Source organism: Panulirus ornatus, chromosome 18, assembly GCF_036320965.1.
Source record: "Panulirus ornatus isolate Po-2019 chromosome 18, ASM3632096v1, whole genome shotgun sequence".
Classification (NCBI taxonomy): Eukaryota; Metazoa; Arthropoda; class Malacostraca; order Decapoda; family Palinuridae; genus Panulirus; species Panulirus ornatus.
The window spans coordinates 2120795-2132930 of NC_092241.1; the positions used below are offsets into that span (position 1 = coordinate 2120795).

At 41.5% G+C, this 12136-nt stretch overlaps 1 protein-coding gene across 1 annotated transcript in view; it reads right to left on the bottom strand.

Annotated features, from left to right (window-relative positions):
* Positions 1-3184, bottom strand: part of LOC139754956 (UNC93-like protein) — an 87793-nt gene extending 84609 nt beyond the window's left edge. The window contains exon 1 of the mRNA XM_071672780.1: positions 2990-3184. The gene's annotated coding sequence lies outside the window, so the exon portion shown is untranslated. The remainder of the gene's footprint in view (positions 1-2989) is intronic.
* Positions 3185-12136: the final 8952 nt, after the last annotated feature.

Here is a 12136-nt window from a genome sequence, read left to right on the forward strand (position 1 = left end):
TACATTCTGTCACATACTCCCACAATATATATATATATATATATATATATATATATATATATATATATATATATATATATATATATATATATATATATATATATATATATATATATATATATATATATATATATATATATATATATATATATATTGCTCATGGATGTGAGATGAAGAGTATTCAATTACTTCTAATCGAATAGTTATTTCCCTGTTAGGGACCATAGCCTGTCTGTTAGCATTCCAGACAACCATACAAAAGGTCCTGGGTTCAAATCCTGGTTGTTGGAAAGTATTATGTGTTTTTATGAAAGTGCACGTTCTTATGCACTATATGCACCATGTTTCCTGTGGGACGGGGTAGCTGCAGGAATGGATGAAGGCAAGCGAGTTTAAATATGTACATGTGTATATGTGTGTGTGTCTGGGTATGTGTATGTATGTGTGTGTATATTGATATGTATATGTATGTATATGTGCATTTATGGGCATTTATGAATATACATATACATATATATATTCCTGGGATAGGGTATTCCTGGGGATAGAGGAGAAAGAATACTTCCCATGTATTCCCTGCGTGTCGTAGAAGGTGACTAAAAGGGAAGGGAGCGGGGGGCTGGAAATCCTCCCCTCTCGTTTTTTTTTTTTTTTTTTTCCAAAAGAAGGAACAGAGAAGGGGGCCAGGTGAGGATATTCCCTCAAAGGCCCAGTCCTTTGTTCTTAATGCTACCTCGCTATCGCGGGAAATGGCGAATAGTATGAAAAAAAAAAAAAAAAAAAAAAAAAATATATATATATATATATATATATATATATATATATATATATATATATATATATATATATATATATATATATTCGTATGAGTCCACGGGGAAAATGAAACACGAAAAGTTCCCAAGTGCACTTTCGTGTAATAAATCACATCATCAGGGGAGACACAAGAGAGAAATATAAGTCAGTTGATATATATCGAAGAGACGAAGGTAGGACGCCATTTGGTAAACATGTTTACCAAATGGCGTCCTAGCTTCGTCTGTTCGATGCATATCAACTGACTGTTATATTTCTTTCTTGTGTCTCCTCTGATGATGTGATTATTACACGAAAGTGTACTTGGGAACTTTTCGTGTTTCATTTTCCCCGTGAACTCATAGGAATATCTTGATCACTCGCAAAACTGTGATCCTTTCCAATATATATATATATATGTTTCTTTTCTTTTTCTTTTAAACTATTCGCCATTTCCCGCGTTAGCGAGGTAGCGCCAAGAACAGAGGACTGGGCCTTTTTTGGAATATCCTCACCTGGCCCCCTCTGTTCCTTCTTTTGGAAAATGAAAAAAAAAAAACGAGAGGGGAGGATTTCCAGCCACCCGCTTCCTCCCCTTTTAGTCGCCTTCTACGACACGCAGGGAATACGTGGGAAGTATTCTTTCTCCCCTATCCCCAGTGATGATATATATATATATATATATATATATATATATATATATATATATATATATATATATATATATATATATATATATATATATATCATGAATTGAAAACTTTTCAGGATCTATGAAACGTCCCTTCGTAAATGGAAACTCTTTATGGTAACGTATATACACGAAGTACATGCTTCTGTTCTCACAAGCAATTGTACATTATAAAGTACTGTTTTGAACAGAGAAAGGATCGCTGTGGTTACGGTGGCAAAGAGGTGTGGCTCAATTCCTAGAATCATGTGCACATACCGTCGGCTGTCAACACAAGGAAAACCCCCGTAGCTGTGAGGCACCGAAGGTCTTCAAGGACAACTAGCCTGTGGCCACACCCCTAAGCCTGGCCGCAATCCCATGACACCGTTATAGCCTCTGGCAAGTGTTACCTACTTTGACTACCATTACTTACCCTAGCCATCTTTACCTACCCTGGCAAACGTCACCTTGCTTGGCCACTTTCATCCACCTTGGCCACTGTAAGCTACTCTGGCCATCGTTACCTTCTCTGGCAAAAGTTTCCTGTCCTGGCTACCGTTACCTACCTTGAGCATCGTTATTTACCCTTCTCACCCTTACCTCCCCTGGTAACCCGTATACTCCCTGGCCACCGTTACATACCCTAGCCACCGTTACCTGTTCTGGCTACCTTCACCAACACTGGCCACTGTTATCTACCCTAGCAACAGTTACTTTTCCTAGCTACCGTTTTCTGTCCTGTCAATTCGTTACCAGGTTTGGTTACCGTTACCTACCCTAATTACTTTTACATACCCATGCCAATGTTACTTGCCCAGGCCACCGTTAATTGCCCTGGCCACCGTTAATTGTCCTGGCCACCGTTACCTGTCTTGGCTACTATCAATTGCTCTCGCCACCGTTACCTGTACTTGACACATTGACTATATTGACCACCGTTACGTTTCGCTGGCCACTGTTACCTACCCAGGACACCGCTACGCTCCCTGGTCACTTTCATCTGGCCTGGCTTGCGTACCTTCCCTGGGCACAGTTTCCTCCCTTTCGTTAACGTTGCTCCCTCTGACTACTGTTACCTCCCTCACGCCAACGATACCTCCTTTGGCCACTGTTACCTCCCTCTCGACAATGTTGCTTTCCTTGCTCACCGTAAACTACTGGCGCAACGTTACCTGCCGTGAGGAACTGTTACTTGTCTCTCCGGTTACATTTGATTTCCCGCACTCATCTGTCTCTTCTTCAGTATAGCCATGTCTGCCTGGTCACTTTACCGCCCACATTCCGACACTCCTGACCCCCCCCTGACCACACGTATCTCCCACCTCCCACCCCTCGGTCACCTCTACCGTCCTCTGTCCCCACTATCATACACAAGCCTGCTGAGCCCTACCACCTGTGCCAACCCTTTGTCACGTCTCTCACCCTGCTATTGGACATTTATCATGACATTCATAAGGTAAGAATACTGCCGACACCACAGCAAGCACAAGTTGATACCTGCTCTAAGGATGCCATACTCACTTTGAGTACCAACTTGTTAAGCAGTCTATGGAAGTACAGAGCCGAGCGTGTGTAACAAGTCCCGGCTCTTCCCGTCAACACCTGTGGATGATGGACCGTCGCTAATTTTCACAACAAACTGACGCCTGTCTCCCGTGGACAACAAGGAGATGAATCGCACAAAACACCAGAGGCTGCGGCTCAACTACCTGTGAGCGCGTCACTCGCCTCTATTTGTAAAGTCCAGGGTGCAGTGCCTGCGGTTGCCAGTTAGGCTGACTGAATCTTTATCAGCGCCTACCGGATAGTCTTGACGTCAGTTATCAAGCTTAATCATAAGTCGTTCACCAGCTCGTTTTCTGTCCTTTGTATAATTCAACTCGTTCTTCAGGGAAAAACCCATTGGTTTTGACAGTGTGCTTTAGGGAAGATTTGTACATACGAGGCTGAACAAAATTTTCCTTATTTGCAATATCTACGGAGTGAACTCCTGTTTTCTGGATTTTTCCCTGTGACGACATTATACGCTTGAGTAGAAGGGGTTACAGCTCTGTATATATTCATCGTCCTCGTTTTATGAACACATGACTGTTAGGGAATCTAATTCTTACGTAGTATTCCCTTAGGAGAGGCAAGAGGAAATTAGAAGTCCTTAAAAAAGATTATGGTTCATCAACTTAAGAACTGTATAAATGATTTACTTCTTGTAAATGGTAAGACCAGGAAGCTACAGCCTCGCAATAACCACCATTTGATAAACTCTCATCAGGGTTGTCTGTGTCTGCGCTCACCTGTCCATCCAACGTCATCAGTAACATATCTCACAAGGGAGCACCAACTACTTGTCAAATTCACACCTCACGGGTTGGGGGGTGGGCCAGAACCCTCTCAGATTCTCAGATATTTGTATCAAAATATTAAGGACATGGTCGAATTTTGGTTTTGATTAATCAGCTGGTGTTGGAGCAGATCACACCCCTCCTGTTCCTCCTCAAACAGTAACTAAGTGTCGCTACCTGGACTCCTGCGCGAGAATGTATCCTATCCAGCGCCTATGGACGAGACGTTCTTGCATTACACATGATAAGAGGCTGCCATAAACAGGGCCTTTGGACGAGTTTGCCACAGCCTAGTTTCTGGCTGAAATGCTCGTTGTGCTTTACACCCAGCCTTCATAACCATGAAACTATACTCTTGAAAATAACTTTGAAAATGTTGGCTCTCTGTGTTCATATTCATATTGATTAGATGAGAATAATTAGCCAGAGGAAAGAGGCAACGGTAAGTGATAAAACCGGAAACTACTCAGAGCCAGCATCACAAACCTTAACTACTATTATCACTACCAAGATTACCTATTACCACGACAACCGTCCATCGCTTTCCCCTTCATTCACCCTTTCTACACTCTACTATATATCTTTCACACCCACTCCAGTAATCTCCGTCAAGTGACGGCTTCCCGACTCAACTTCACTTCTATTTACGATATTCATGAAAAGAAACGAGTGTTGATTGGTTTATAAACCTGGAATTTTTCACAAGATGCGCTTCGGAAAAAAATTTTACGTGGATACTTATACTATGAGAGCAGAATGAAAGAGGATGTGTGAATCCGGTGGAAGTGAGTCTGTGTCAAAGGAGTGAGGTATTGTTATGAGCTTTTAATCAATGCATAGACAAGGTGATGAGGTAGGAGTGTTAGTTCTTGTACCTAGAAGAGGGACTGCGATATGGTGAAGAGCATGGATGAGTAATCAGTTTCTGTTCGCAGATGACACGGCTTAAGAGGCAGAAGCAAGTGAGCCTTGTAGCAAAACTAAGAAGAAAGTGTATAAGACGAGAGTTGAAAGTAAATGTAAACCAAAGGCGGGACTTTCGGAGCGTGAGTTTTAATGGAAATGACTCATAGAATGTTGAATACTTTAGTTACTTGGAAGTGGACGTGGTAGTGAAAATGAGTCACAGCGTGGAAGAGGGTGTAAAGTCCCTTGGCGCATTAAGGAATGTATGAAAGGATATGTCCATATTCGTAAGTGCATACTTATGGTTTGCCTGAGGGTACAGTGGCCACAATAGCAATGTATGAAACAGAAAGAGCCAAGCGAGGAGCGCTTATCCTCTTCGAAGGTTCGGGCTTGAGTATCTTAATGTGTGTGGATGTAATCAAGATGATAAGAATCTAGGAGGATGAAGTGAAGCGAAGCATAAGGGTAAAGTTAAAGAATTGTTTGGGATTGCCTTAGGACCAAAATCGTGATTGGCGTGAAGGCAAACGCTAAGGAAGGAGTGACAATACTGCTGAAGCAGGAGTTGCGGATATGCATGAAAGAGTATTTGTATATGAGCCTCCAGCCTGATGTGGATGAATATGAAAGTTGATTATTTTGGAAGCAGCTAAGTAAGTGAATCGGCAGCACATATTAGTGATGGGTGATTATATATTAAATACACAAAGAATTGAAATCTTGATATTAGTGAAGGTCTACACAAATTGCATAGATTTATTGTTGATAAAATTTGTGAACAGTTCACCTTCTTGTTGACATTATAATGTTTATGACACGCTCGTTGTCTGTCTTGGACAATCTCATGTTTACCAAATGGCGTCCTAGGTACATCTCTTCGTTGTATATCAACTGACTGTTATATTTCTCTCTTGAATGTATGTGAGAAATACTTAGAAAAGCAAATGGATTTGTATGTAGCATTTATGGATCTGGAGAAGGCATATGATAGAGTTGATAGAGATGCTCTGTGGAAGGTATTAAGAATATATGGTGTGGGAGGAAAGTTGTTAGAAGCAGTGAAAAGTTTTTATCGAGGATGTAAGGCATGTGTACGTGTAGGAAGAGAGGAAAGTGATTGGTTCTCAGTGAATGTAGGTTTGCGGCAGGGGTGTGTGATGTCTCCATGGTTGTTTAATTTGTTTATGGATGGGGTTGTTAGGGAGGTGAATGCAAGAGATTTGGAAAGAGGGGCAAGTATGAAGTCTGTTGGGGATGAGAGAGCTTGGGAAGTGAGTCAGTTGTTGTTCGCTGATGATACAGCGCTGGTGGCTGATTCATGTGAGAAACTGCAGAAGCTGGTGACTGAGTTTGGTAGTGTGTGGAAGAAGAAAGTTAAGAGTAAATGTGAATAAGAGCAAGGTTATTAGGTACAGTAGGGTTGAGGGGCAAGTCAATTGGGAGGTGAGTTTGAATGGAGAAAAACTGGAGGAAGTGAAGTGTTTTAGATCAATGGGAGTGGATCTGGCAGCGGATGGAACCCTGGAAGCGGAAGTGGATCATAGGGTGGGGGAGGGGGCGAAAATTCTGGGGGCCTTGAAGAATGTGTGGAAGTCGAGAACATTATCTCGGAAAGCTAAAATGGGTATGTTTGAAGGAATAGTGGTTCCAACAATGTTGTATGGTTGCGAGGCGTGGGCTATGGATAGAGTTGTGCGCAGGAGGATGGATGTGCTGGAAATGAGATGTTTGAGGACAATGTGTGGTGTGAGGTGGTTTGATCGAGTGAGTAACGTAAGGGTAAGAGAGATGTGTGGAAATAAAAAGAGCGTGGTTGAGAGAGCAGAGGAGGGTGTTTTGAAGTGGTTTGGTCACATGGAGAGAATGAGTGAGGAAAGATTGACCAAGAGGATATATGTGTCGGAGGTGGAGGGAACGAGGAGAAGAGGGAGACCTAATTGGAGGTGGAAAGATGGAGTGAAAAAGATTTTGTGTGATCGGGGCCTGAACATGCAGGAGGGTGAAAGGAGGGCAAGGAATAGAGTGAATTGGAGCGATGTGGTGTACCGGGGTTGACGTGCTGTCAGTGGATTGAATCAGGGCATGTGAGGCGTCTGGGGTAAACCATGGAAAGCTGTGTAGGTATGTATATTTGCGTGCGTGGACGTATGTATATGCATGTGTATGGGGGGGGGGGGGTTGGGCCATTTCTTTCGTCTGTTTCCTTGCGCTACCTCGCTAACGCGGGAGACAGCGACAAAGTATAATAAAAAAAAATAATATATATATATATATATATATATATATATATATATATATATATATATATATATATATATATATATATATATATATATATATTATACATTTCCGTTTTCCATAGCCAGAGTTTGAACCATTATGTGACATTCATTTTCTCATTTCATTTCAAGCTAGAAGTTTCAGTTTTCTAAATTATTTCTCCCCTCCCCCACCCTATGATCCACTTCCGCTTCCATGGTTCCATCCGCTGCCAGATCCACTCCCAGATATCTAAAACGCTTCACTTCCTCCAGTTTTTCTCCATTCAAACTCACCTCCCAATTGACTTGACCCTCAACCCTACTGTACCTAATAACCTTGCTCTTATTCACATTTACTCTTTCTTCTTCCACACACTTTACCAAACTCAGTCACCAGCTTCTGCAGTTTCTCACATGAATCAGCCACCAGCGCTGTATCATCAGCGAACAACAACTGACTCACTTCCCAAGCTCTCTCATCCCCAACAGACTTCATACTTGCCCATCTTTCCAAAACTCTTGCATTTACCTCCCTAACAACCCCATGCATAAACAAATTAAACAACTATGGAGACATCACACACCCCTGCCGCAAACCTATATTCACTGAGAACCAATCACTTTCCTCTCTTCCTACACGTACACATGCCTTACATCCTCGATAAAAACTTTTCACTGCTTCTAATAACTTTCCTCCCACACCATATATTCTTAATACCTTCCACAGAGCATCTCTATCAACTCTATCATATGCCTTCTCCAGATCCATAAATGCTACATACAAATCCATTTGCTTTTCTAAGTATTTCTCACATACATTCTTCAAAGCAAACACCTGATCCACACATCCTCTACCACTTCTGAAACCACACTGCTCTTCCCCAATCTGATGCTCTGTACAGGCCTTCACCCTCTCAATCAATACCCTCCCATATAATTTACCAGGAATACTCAACAAACTTATATATATATATATATATATATATATATATATATATATATATATATATATATATATATATATATATATATATATATATATATATATATATATATATATATATATATATATATATATATATATATATATATATATATATGCCTCTGTAGTTTGAACACTCACATCTGTCCCCTTTGCCTTTGTACAACGTCACTATGCATGTATTCTGGTATTTCTCAGGCACGTCACCATGATCCACACATACACTGAAAGTCCTTACAATCAATAACACCGTCACACACTCTTTTAATAAATTCCACTGCAATACCATCCAAATCCGCCGCCTTGCTGGCTTTCATCTTCAGCAAAGCTTTCACTACCTCTTCTTTGTTTACCAAATAATTCTCCCTGACCATCTCATATCGAATACCACACGAACCAAAACACCCTATATCTGCCACTCTATCATCAAATACATTCAACAAACCTTCAAAATACTCCCTCCATCTCCTTCTCACTTCATCACTACCTGTTATCACCTCCCCACTTAACCACCTTCACCGATATTCCCATTTGTTCTCTTATCATACGGACGTTATTTACCTCCTTCCAAATGTCTTTTTATTCTCTCTAAAATTTAATGATGCTCTCTCACCACGACTCTCATTTACCCTCTTTTTTACCTCTAGCATCTTTCTCTTGACCTGCCGCTTTCTTTTATACATCCTCAAGTCACGACTTTCCTGCAAGTATCGACCAAACGCCTCTCTCATATCTGTTACAAACCCGACCACTCATTACACTTTCTGATATGCCCACCTCCAACATTTCTCATGACACATGCATCTTTTGGGCAAGCCATCACTCCTTCCCTAAATATATCCCTAAACACTTCAGAAGCATAAGTTTGTTGAGTATTCTTAGGAAATAATATAAGACGGTACTGCTTGAGAGGGTAAAAGCATGTACAGAGCATCAGATTGGGGAAGATCAGTGTGGTTTTAGAAGTGGTAGAGGATGTATGGAGCAGGTGTTTACTAGAGGTGTGAGGTGGTTTGATCGAGTAAATAAGAAGAAGGTAAGAGAGATGCGTAGTAATATAATAAATGTGTGGTTGAGAGAGCAGAAGAGGGTGTGGTGAAATGGTTTGGACGTATGGAGAGAATGAGTGAGGACAGATTGACAAAGAGGATTTATGTGAAGGGATCATGGAGAAGCGGGAGACATTCTATCATATGCCTTCTCCAGATCCATAAATGCTACATACAAATCCATTTGTTTTTCTAAGTATTTCTCACATACATTCTTCAAAGCAAACACCTGATCCACACATCCTCTACCACTTCTGAAACCACACTGCTCTTCCCCAGTCTGATGCTCTGTACATGCCTTCACCCTCTCAATCAATACCCTCCCATATAATTTACCGGGAATATTCAACAAACTTATGCCTCTGTAATTTGAGCACTCACTCTTATCCCCTTTGCCTTTGAACAATGGCACTATGCAAGCATTCCTCCAATCCTCAGGCACCTCACATTGAATCAGACATACATTAAATAACCTTACCAACCAGTCAACAATACGGTCACCTCCTTTTTTAAGAAATTCCACTGCAACACCATCCAAGCCTGCTGCTTTGCCGGCTTTCATCTTCCCTAAAGCTTTTACTACCTCTTCTCTATTTACCAAATCATTTTCCCTAACCCTCTCAATTTGCACACCACCTCGACCAAAACACCCTATATCTGCCACTCTATCATCAAACACATTCAACAAACCTTCAAAATACTCACTCCATCTCCTTCTCACATCACCACTACTTGTTATCACCTCCCCATTAGCCCCCTTCACTGAAGTTCCCATTTGCTCCCTTGTCTTACGCACTTTATTTACCTCCTTCCTAAACATCTTTTTATTCTCCCTGAAATTTAATGATACTCTCTCACCCCAACTCTCATTTCCCCTCTTTTTCACCTCTTGCACCTTTCTCTTGACCTCCTGCCTCTTTTTTTTTATACCTCTCCCACTCATTTGCATTTTTTCCCTGCAAAAATCGTCCAAATGCCTCTCTCTTCTCTTTCACTAATAATCTTACTTCTTCATCCCACCACTCACTACCTTTCCTAATCAACCCACCTCCCACGCTTCTCACGCCACAAGCATCTTTTGCGCAAGCAATCACTGATTCCCTAAATACATCCCATTCCTCCCCCACTCCCCTTACCTCCTTTGTTCTCACCTTTTTCCATTCTGTACTCAGTCTCTCCTGGTACTTCCTCACACAAGTCTCCTTTCCAAGCTCACTTACTCTCACCACTCTCTTAACCCCAACATTCTCTCTTCTGTTCTGAAAACCCCCACAAATCTTCACCTTCGCCTTCACAAGATAATGATCATATACCATATACTCTTAGTACCTTCCACAGAGCATCTCTATCAACTCTATCATATGCCTTCTCCAGATCCATAAATGCTACATACAAATCAATTTGATTTTCTAAGTATTTCTCACATACATTCTTCAAAGCAAACACCTGATCCACACATCCTCTACCACTTCTGAAACCACACTGCTCTTCCCCAATCTGATGCTCTGTACATGCCTTCACCCTCTCAATCAATACCCTCCCATATAATTTACCAGGAATACTCAACAAACTTATACCTCTGTAATTTGAGCACTTACTCTTATCCCCTTTGCCTTTCCACAATGGCACTATGCAAGCATTCCGCCAATCCACAGGTACCTCACCATGAATCATACATAGATTAGATAACCTTACCAACCAGTCAACAATACAGTCACCCCCTTTTTAAATAAATTCCACTGCAATACCATCCAAGCCTGCTGCTTTGCCGGCTTTCATCTTCCGTAAAGCTTTTACTACCTCTTCTCTATCTACCAAATCATTTTCCCTAACCCTCTCACTTTGCACACCACTTCGACCAAAACACCCTATATCTACCACTCTATCATCAAACACATTCAACAAACCTTTAGAATACTCACTCCTTCTCCTTCTTACCTCACCACTACTTGTTATCACCTCCCCATTAAACCCCTTCACTGAAGTTCCCATAATAATCTTACTTCTTCATCCCACCACTCACTACCTTTTCTAATCAACCCACCTCCCACGCTTCTCATGCCACAAGCATCTTTTGCGCAAGCCTTCACTGATTCCCTAAATACATCCCATTCCTCCCCCACTCCCCTTACCTCCTTTGTTCTCACCTTTTTCCATTCTGTACTCAGTCTCTCCTGGTACTTCCTCACAGAAGTCTCCTTCCTAAGCTCACTTACTCTCACCAATCTCTTCACCCCAACATTCTCTCTTCTTTTCTGAAAACCCCCACAAATCTTCACCTTCGCTTCCACAAGATAATGATCAGACATCCCTCCAGTTGCACCTCTTAGCACATTAACATCCAAAAGTCTCTCTTTCGTGCGTCTATCAGTTAACACGTAATCCAATAACGCTCTCTGGCCATCTCGCCTACTTACATACGTATACTTATTTATATCTCTCTTTTTAAACCAGGTATTCCCAATCACCAGTCCTTTTTCAGCAAATAAATCTACAAGCTCTTCACCATTTCCATTTACAACACTGAACACTTCATGTATACCAATTATTCCCTCAACTGCCACATTACTCACCTCTGCATTCAAATCACCCATCAATATAACCCGGTCTTGTGCATCAAAACCACTAACACACTCATTTAGCTGCTCCCAAAACACTTGCCTCTCATGATCTTTCTTCTCATGCCCAGGTGCATATGTACCAATAATCACCCATCACTATCCATCAACTTTCAGTTTTACCCATACCAATCTAGAATTTACTTTCTTACACTCTATCACATACTCCCACAACTCCTGATTCAGGAGTAGTGCTACTCCTTCCCTTGCTCTTGTCCTCTCACTGACCCCTGACTTTACTCCCAAGACATTCCCAAACCACTCTTCCCCTTTACTCTTTAGCTTCGTTTCACTCAGAGCCAAAACATCCAGGTTCCTTTCCTCAAACATACTACCTATCTTTCCTTTTTTCTCATCTTGGTTACATCCACACACATTTAGACATCCCAGTCTGAGCCTTCGAGGAGGATGAGCACTCCTCGCGTGACTCCTTCTTCTGTTTCCCCTTTTAGAAAGTTAAAATACAAAGAGGGGAGGGTTTCTGGCCCCCCGCTCCCGTCCCGTTTAGTC